Source organism: Meleagris gallopavo, chromosome 6 (assembly GCF_000146605.3).
Source record: "Meleagris gallopavo isolate NT-WF06-2002-E0010 breed Aviagen turkey brand Nicholas breeding stock chromosome 6, Turkey_5.1, whole genome shotgun sequence".
Classification (NCBI taxonomy): Eukaryota; Metazoa; Chordata; class Aves; order Galliformes; family Phasianidae; genus Meleagris; species Meleagris gallopavo.
This window is the reverse complement of record NC_015016.2, coordinates 30,304,028-30,313,848: the sequence shown is the minus strand read 5'-3', so window position 1 is coordinate 30,313,848 and position 9,821 is coordinate 30,304,028. Positions and strand designations below refer to the sequence as shown.

At 39.8% G+C, this 9,821-nt stretch overlaps 1 long non-coding RNA gene across 1 annotated transcript; it reads right to left on the bottom strand.

Annotated features, from left to right (window-relative positions):
- Positions 1 to 4,988: 4,988 nt before the first annotated feature.
- LOC109368233 lies at positions 4,989 to 6,291 on the bottom strand. The gene is made up of 2 exons (XR_002116059.2): positions 6,240 to 6,291; positions 4,989 to 5,727 (listed from the first exon to the last, which is right to left on the bottom strand). It is a non-coding gene; the product is annotated as an uncharacterized LOC109368233 (long non-coding RNA).
- Positions 6,292 to 9,821: the final 3,530 nt, after the last annotated feature.

Here is a 9,821-nt window from a genome sequence, read left to right as displayed (position 1 = left end):
ATAAAAAGCAGGAAGTTAGATTTTGTTAACTGCTATCTGTCAGGGCTTTTGCAAGAACACTGTCTCTTAGGATTTTTCTTCAGTATCTGGAAAAGCTCATATTTTGGATCCAAGTCCATGCATCCATATTATGGAACTTTGAACAAACCAAAATTGGGTCTAACACAGAGATTCACTGCAAATCCTCTTGGAAGTGGAGTGACAGCTATTGTCCCATATGAAAATCCTAGGAGTGCATAATTACAAGGACTTCACGCCGTTTTCCCTTGTCTCTGGTCCATTAAGTTCCGCTTTTATGAACTTTTAAAAATATGTCACAAATTTAACAGTAGCACCACAGCTTTTTATCCTCCTTTTAGATGCACTTCAAATTCTTGGCTTATCTTCACAATCTTTTTTTCAGTGTAATAATGCAGACTTCCTCTCCTTCACCGTGCCTGATGAAGGCTATCTTATCTCAACACATTCCATATAGTACTGAGAGAAGTGGACTTTCATCCCTAAACATGATGCCTCCTGCCACTCACTGCAAACACACCCTTTTCTCATGTTTTCCACTTAACGCTATGTAAATTTCTGTCACTATTTCAGTTAAAACATATTGACTCCAAGAAACTTTGCAAGTTGTCAGCAAGAAGCACCGGATTAACAACAAAATGTTCATCTCTGGGCGCTACGGAGCAGCTCAGGACACTGGCTTTTAACTTAATAAGGTAACTCACTCCACTCAGAAGCTGCCATTCCACACAGCACATCCAGGACAATACAGAGCACACTTCTCTAGTTTGAAAGAGCTGCATTTGTTTTGCTAGTGCTATGCATTTTGAAAGAACTCAGTTTTACAGCTCTGACATTCTAGAACCAGAGCACATTTACACTACATATATACTTCAGAGCAATCCCTGTCAGAGGGAAGAGAAGGAAATAGGTCTGTGGGTATAAGAAAGAAACTGCATGAAGAATGTGCAGAGAAGCCTGACAAGTATAAGGAGAATTTCTGGAAGCCATTAAGCTATGCAGGGCACTAGCAGTATAGGACTGCTGCGAGTCTAAATACAAACACAGTAGAAATGACAGGCAGTAAATACAAGACAAACATGTTTAGTCAAACAACACAGCTCTGTCTGGGGCAGAGGCCAGAAAGATCTTTGCTTCACAGGAATATTGCAATTTCAAGCAAGTCTAGCTAGGCATCAGGGCTCCTTGCCATAAAAGAACTACAAAGTTTTGAGAGCACAGCTGAGAAAACCCTGGACCAACTTCACCAAGCACTCAATACACCTGCTTCAATCCACCTTCTCTCAACAAGCATTTCAGCACAAACTCAAGCACTTCATTAGTCTGTATCTTCAAGTCTAGAACTGTGGCACATACTCTAAATTCAGTACACTTTCTAGGGTCACATCACATAACCAAATGCTCTTCCAAGCCCAGCACTACCCTGACTGTACAGGTACAGTGAGCAGAACTCTCACTGCCTCCACAACACACTTGTGAGAGAAGGAACACTTCAGCCTGTTTACTCCTTTTAAGTGGCACAAAGAGCCAGTTGGGTTCACTTCCCCTCAGTTGGTTTAGAATTCCCCATATCTCTGATTTTTTCAGGCTTCTTGTGAAAAAGACAAATTCAGTACAGAGCTAATGGGCTAAAATATCTCTTCTGAAATAGTTGGCACATCACTCCATTTCAGAACATGTCTGCTTATTGTGTATGTCTTTTTTTTTTTTTTTATATTACTTCTACCAGGGATGGCAGAACAAAAGCAGGTGTTCCTTGGAAGCACAACTCTGCCTGAAGGCAACTGTGACTAGATCATCATAGCCCTCTCTGCAGCAGAGACATCTAACAAGCACAGCAGATGGGAACCAATAGCAGATGACAATAAGCATAGAAAGGAATCTTGTTTTCATTGGTGGATACCATTAAAAAAAGGTTTAAGAACAGGGATGCATTATAAAGAGCCAGCTGGCCAAGGGAGGTGATCCTCCCCTCTACTCTGTCCTGGTGAGGCCACATTTAGACTACTTAAAATTGATTTGCAAATGAATGCAACAAAACTTTATAAGCGATAAAGCTTTTTCTTAAGTTATCCTCACAGGCAGAGTCAATTATTTTGAGTGCCTCAGGTCTCTGCAAATGTCAATCTACCTTTGGTACACAGCAAGTCACATGTACAGCTTCCAATAGGTAAAAGGTAGATATTACTTAGCTAGAGCTAGAATTGCAGATGGATCTGGATTGAATTCAGTTAACCTATATTTCCATTCACTATGATCTGCAAAAGATATTGTGACCCAGGTTTTCACACCTTAGTTTACACAGTTCATGATTTTATTCCATGTTCACACTGTTTTATTTGATGATCTAACCTGCCTAGTAGTGAATGCTTAAAGCAAAGTGATAAAAAAAAGTACTATACTACAAAAGACAGAATCAAACAGAACAAACAGGGTTATCCAGTCTACCTTCCATCTCTTCTTCTACTGGTTATACATATTTATGTCATTTCTTCCAGATGGCTGTCTCATCTTAGTACTGTACTAACAGGCTTCAGGTCTCCCTAAGGAATACATACCAGTGCTCAACTATGCAGAATTAGAATGTTTCTAATATCTAGCCTTCACTTCCTTTGCTGTACAATTCAGCCCATTAATCCCCAAAAGGACAGAAGTACTACTAACTCCATTCTGTTTGTCTCTTTTCTAGGCTTTTACCTCTTAAAGGACTTAAAACCCACTCTTCGTTTGCTTAAGTCTTTTTTCCAGATCACAGACCCATATCTGTAGACCTTCCTCATACTCTTATACAAATTACCTGAGGTTTTACTCTTCCTTGATGCGTGATGCCCAAGTCTGTAAAGAATATCTCAGCCAAGAAAAAGAGTCTCAAGGAATTCCCAATATTTTACTGAGAAGACAAGCAGTAGCACCGAAGTCATTAGAGATGTTATAAGTATCCAAGAATTCTGTCTTCTCAGACTGTTTTACCTCAAATTTCTTTAGCATTTAATTTGCTAAAGCTAGTTTAGCCTTCATTTAAGCTCCTAGGATGATGAGGGCATGGCCAAAATACACAAATTGGCATAGTTGCTAGAAGTGATACAATTCTGCAGAGTATTTTATGCAAACGGCAGTGAATTACCATGCTACCATTTTATTTATCAAGACAATTGAAAAAGCAGAGACACTAAACAGTAGTCAACAACTCACTCATTTCAGAATCAACATGGCTATTCTAATGGCACAGCACAACTAAGTATTCACAGAGCCCCTCAGGCAACAGACAAAAGCGTATGCAAGCTGGTAAACATCAGTCTTAGAGGAATTTAAGTACAAATACCAAAATACATACAGATACACACATACGCATCTGACAGTAGCAGCTTTCTGGAACACTGGATAGAAAGCACGTGGCAGTAGGAAGCCCTGGAAAAATTTTATAAAAACAAGGTTTGTTTCAGCAAGAAATCACCTCTCAATGGCAAACTACAATTATATTATTACTTCAGGTTATCAGACAGCCAAGTCTGCACCAAGAGGCAATACCCTGGCAGTTTATGCTTTGACATTTATCTTTTCATAAGCTACAAGGAGAGAAATGTCAGCAATACCCTGGCAATAGGCTAGTAACTTTTCTCCTCACCATACCAACATCTGAATAAGCAGCAAACGTTATTAGAGCATAATCCATTCCCTTGAGTGTTGCAAATACCAAGTTAGTAATCTATCTTTACCTATCTACAGGACTGACCATTTCTGGAGAACTTTTCAAACTTCAAAGAGAAGTTATGTGGCAGGTACTATTGCTGGTACAACAGATAAACAGAGGGGACACTCCAAAACAAATCATGCTGCTTGAGGATTTTAAACTGAAAGTGAACTCACAGAGTCTAATGAAAAGATTAAGTTTTCTGTAATTAAGTTAGAGACATCAACTATTCAAGAACCTGATAGTACTTCTGTAGAAGCACTGAATTAACATTAAGCAAATGCTAATTGCTTCCTGCTTAAATCAGCCCAGGTTCTATGGCAACAGGTCACCTTTAGCAAATGAACAAACATTTCCAAATACTTAGTTCAAATCATAAACTTTAGGTTGAGATAGCAGTCCTCTGGTAATCTTAACGTTTTAATCAGCAAGCGTCCATTGAAGCACAGGAAGTTATTTAATAGGTCAGAGGGAGATTTACATTATGTACGTAGGAAAGAATGCAGCTTTGATTGTTCCTATCACTGAGGTAAGACTGCTCTACCACCTTACCGTTGAGCTATTTACCTGATGACACTAAAAAAAGCAACAGATTTATGAATCACCAAATGATATTAACTGGTGTAGATGATTAAACTCATGATTCAGGCTACTAACACTACCACATTCCAAATTATACTACATGCATATCTTTTATGCATTCCTTTGCAACTAGTATAATTTATGGTTACTATCAATTAAATGATAGTCATAAATGGAACTTATAAAAGTTAAAAATGAATCGTGACATTAAGTTAAAAATCAAATTAAAGTGTCAAAAGATTAACTTAGTATTATGTCTCAGGGCACTGATAAAGATACTAACACAACATACTGGCCTGTCAGCAACTCTCCAAGGAAGTACTTTGCATTTTCAGTAAGCCAGGTTCAACACTTTGGCCCTTCTAACAACTGTTACACATTGTTTCCTGCTCTGTGATCTCATAAAGGAGGCAAATGGGAATTTCCTGAAGAGCTGGGACTAATAGAAAACAATACTAGCACCAATGCTTTGAAATAGCACATGAATTGTAAGGATGGTAAGAATGGTAAGAATAGGCACTACCAAGTGCTCTTAAATTGTATTGCTTAGAACAAGTTTCACTGCTCACTTCTCAAGCTTCCTATTGAAATCTGTTGTCTTTTAAAGTCACTTCCACTGAAGAGAAAGACCCAGGAAGAAAAAGCAGCTTTCAAGCAGCAAGTTACAGGTAACCAGTATCTCCTTCAGCTCTCCAGCAGTGGAAGCAGATGGCTATGAGAGAGGGTTTTGATCTTGATTTTTAAAGATTCGCTGCTTCCCTATGGAAGGAAAGAAAAAATATACAGCGTACATCCAGACAAGGCTGGAGGCCTGTTACTAAGCTGGAGGAAAAAAGGCTGCTTTGTAACAAATCACTACAGCATATCCAAACAATCAGTTTCACAGTTTACGCACATCAGCAGTCACATAAAACTTGCGAACAGCAACATGAAGCAAATACCAGCACCTCCAAGCAAACAGAAGCATCAAACTATTCCTGTCCCAGATGACACTCATCTTTGCGGAAACAACATAGGGAATTAAATACTGAAATATAAAGTCAGTCAGTCACCATGCTATGAGGCCCTGACAGCAAAAGATATCCAATGAATTTTACAGCTTTGCAGATCTATGAGGCAGTAATACAGCAAATGCTCTGTTTAACACAGTACTTCAGGAGAGTATTAGGAAAAGGTCATTAATGTAAACACGTTGTCATCTACCAGTAACAACTCTGTAATATTCATTTCATACCACATGTTGAAAATTGGCTGCAGCTTTGCCTACACATCCCACACATATTCACTTATTGAGCATTCTGCATTAGCAAGCACAGGTGGCTGATCCTGCACAAACAAGCCCCAACTCTTAAACTCTTCATGCTCTCCAGTATCAGAAGAGGTCTCCAGGAACATGCTGATCACGTCCTTAACAGAGGGGAGTTTCACAGATCAATCTAAACCAAAAAAAAAAAATTATGTTTAGTGTAAAACCATCTAGAACAAAGGGTTGTAATTCAAGAACTACCTGTTGGCTGTATATAAAAACAGGTGATTTGTCAGAGGCTTACTCCTCTCTTAGTCCTCACTTAGAAGTTACTGATACTGAGAAGTTGTTAAAAAAAAAAAAAATCAAGCATAAAATCATCAAGGAATGAGATTCTCTAGTGTAATACAGGAAATTTAAAGACCAGAGAAAGCAGCCACAGGAAAAGGGAAGTGAAGTGAAGAACAGAGACTGCCAACAGGGACTGCCAGAGATTGCAGGTCCATTTGAGCAGTTCCTGAGTAGTGAGGCACAGCACAGAGTACCTGCAATAGAAGACTCAAAATACATACATGGAAAAGATGCTCAAACAGAAGCACAACCTGTTTGACCAGTGCACAATCAATAGATGCACAGAGGTGTACAGAAGTTAGGCTAAGTAGGATTATTGTGGTGGAAAGATAGTAAATGAAAAACGCTCACCGATGTTGTAGACTTGCAATAAACTCCATGAGGAGTGACCTCCAGAAAGAGATCCTTCCTCAGTAGCAGAGAGCACATAAATGCTATGTAGGAGAGGTGGAGTCAGGTTCCACCCCTTCTGGTAAAACAGGTGAATTGGCTTCACCTGTGCTCCCACAGCTGACTCACTGCTTGCCTCAGGTGGTCAATCAGAGGTTCAGGCCACGATCAACAGTTCCCATACAATTAGGATGAAGTAGCAGTGTTCCTCTGAGCATTACCTGACACACCACAAAAGGAAGGAGTATGCTTGCCTTAAAAGGATGAACATCAGTTTGTAGGAGCTCAAACATTCTGAAAGTCAGCAGATTGTGGGTGCTAGAGTGGAGAACACAGGAAGGGTATTTGCTTTGAGACTATGGAGATCATACTATCAGAATTACATATCACAACAAGGCATCATAGTTTACACTTTCTTTGCTAAGCAGAAGGAAGGTAACTAATAACCCAGTATTTCTCAACCCAGGATTAACTCTACAGAAAAGTATCACAAGATCAGCTGGAAAAAAGAAAACTGGAGAGAAGTATATGTAAGTGCTGCAAAATTCAACATGCCAGTAATCTATTATTTCATCAAAAGATTATGCAAAGGTATATAGAAAGTACGTAGACTCAGCAGCCAATCCTTAACCAAGTTTTAAAAATAAAAAAAAGGCACTCACAGACACAGGGGTAAGGGAAAAACAAAACACTTGTCCTACATAAAGAGAGGCAGCCAGAAGACTTGAACAATAGCTCCACCTCTTGCTGGCAAGGAGAGAGCATAAGAAAAATTCAGGTAGAAATCTGACTGAGCTTATAATAACCGCATACCCATAACATGAACACTGGCAACAACCAGCCTTCAAAAACTAGCATGCATTGCTTTTGTGAAATCATTGTTTTGACAGTTTTTTAAAATTAGAAGAAAAAATTGTGATGGAATAAACCTGTATTTCACAAGAGTGGACTTGAGTTTTAAACTATTCTAACAGAAAAAAGATGCCTTCAAAAATAATTCCAATTCTAGCACCCTTCACACGCATCTTCCGATATCAATTTTAGCACACATTTACTTTTGAGTATTCTTCCAGCTTTCACCTCTGAAGTTGGACCAAATTTCAATCTATCTTCTCCAAAGGAATTTCTCCTGGCCATACACATTTACACTTAGATGTTTGTACAGTCTTTCAGCCAGTAGGCTTTGCACAGCACGTGGCAGACTGCAGTTTGCTATAGTTCATGTAAACACAGCATAAAAGTTTAACATTTAAAGTTTAACTATCACTTCAAATTCTTCCACCAAACCTTGAGACGCTCAAAAGACTTTCTAGCAGATGCATTAACACTTATATTCTTCTTCAGGAGTTGCCCACATATCTAATCTACTTCTGCCTTGGTGAGGAATAACTTACCACAGAGTACAGTGTCAAGACTACTAAGAAATTTTCATTTCACAGATTTTTCAGGTTCTGGTAACACCTTCACAGACCAGAGGAACAGAGAAACCAGAATACCAGGCTGAAATCAAGGAACAGAAGATCTCAAGAGACTAGAAAGACAAGGCACAGAAACGTACAAGATTCAGTAAGCAGTGGAGAGGCAACCGTAAGCATTCCCTTAGCCGCTGGAACTAACTACGTGCAGCCTTATACTGCCCCAAAGGCCACAACATGTACCTGTTAAGTACTCCAGACTGCACCTGGGAAAACAAACCAAGTCACAGTTGGTCAAAGGCAAAACGTTCTGCAAAACTAATATCTTGCATCTCAAAGTCCCACAGTTTACAGACGAATCACCTTTTACTTCAAACACTCCCTTTCCAGAAGCATCAAAACCACCAATATCCTACATCATTATGCCAGGTGTACAGGCACACCTTTGTTGACTTTGCTAAAACATCAAGCAATTGAGTTAGAAAAGGAAATCATAAAGCCGCCAGAGAGGCCCCAGATTAACAGGCCTTTAATATCCCACTTGAAATACCAAAAAAAAAACAAACACACACCACCACTTCTGGTCCATCCGTCAACAGGAGACATAACAGATCTGTCTACTTGACCACACTACCAGTCAGAAGGATTACAGAAAAACGGAAAAGCTAGAATTCCACTGTATTGCAATTGAAAGTGCAACAAGACATTGAGTAGCGAGATCCCAGGCCACAGCAAGTGAGGATCCACTCAGACACAGGAACAGCAAGCACAAAAATAAGGGAAAGAAGCTGCTTACCTTCAGAAGGCCTGTAAGGTCCTCACATAGGCAGGGATCCTCAGTTGAGACACCCTCGCCTCCACTACCAACCCTTAAATGAGGTCTGGGAAGGGGTGGATCCTAACTCCAACCCTTCTGGTCACTCAGGTGCATTGCTTGCACCTGAGCTCCCCTGGTTTGGCCCTGCCTTCCCATCTGGTGCTCAATCACTGATTCAAGCTGTGACTTAGCATTTCCACTACAGCCACAAATGAAGAAATGTGTCAGCGGGTTTTGCCAAGCTTTCCCAGCTCTGCTCAGCAGTGGAAGGGTCTTCAGCTGCAGCAGTTAGCTAGCTACTACCAACACAGAAATACAACAAATGCAAATGAACTTCACTACTTCTTGTGGCAAAGCAAATAGTGTTTCTCTCCATCTCCTGGTGACTAGGTTTTACAGCACTAACAGACACCAGATAAACCAAAAAGATCTGACTGTGTTCCTTCTGAAGATGCATCTACATGGTGTGATCTTGATGTATTCCCTTCCGAGCTGGGGAAATGAAGTGACTGCAGATAAAATAAATTTTTACCTCATTTAGGGGAAGTTTTTGAGGCAGCTGCTACAAAGTAATTTAACCTACAGGCTATACATACTTTCAGCTATCCTAATCAGGAGAAAACCTGTTAAAACACCAGTGAATGTTAATAAGGACTCTACTTGCAGGTAACTATTTTGTAATACAAGAAATAAACGTCTAATTATTATGCAAGCAGAAATGTCAAATGCTAGTAGAGTGACCAGCAAATTACATGGAAGACGTGAAGTTATTATGGATGTTGGGAAGCACATGCAGTTTAGGAGGCAGTGAACAGAACACCCGGAGTCTCAAGAAATGACCAGATGCTTATTCCTACAGCTCCACCCAAACTACACAGATAAAAGCCTTTGCTTTCTCCAAACCTCCTGAAAAAGGTCCTCTTCAGTAAGAGGAACAGCCCTCTATCAGGTCTGCAAGATAAGTTGGGTAAAGCCACAGCAAATGGCTGCTTGTACATGCCTAAAGAAAGCGTATCCTCTTGTATGGTTCTTACTAGATCTACAGATTAGAAGGTGACTGTGATATCTAACTTAGGTATGATGTCCAGTGGAGAGGCTGACTGATACAGACACATGAAAGCCAGGAGAGCAGAGGAAACAAAACTAAACAAAAGATTATAGCTCTCAGTTTAAAAAAAAAAAAAGTCAGTACTGCAAACTGGAACAACAGGTTCACTATTAAAGGCCATAAGATATGAATGGCTTAAAAGTAAGGGGATATGCTGTGGTGTGCTGAAACGAAGCAATACAAAGCCTCTTGGTCTGAACGAG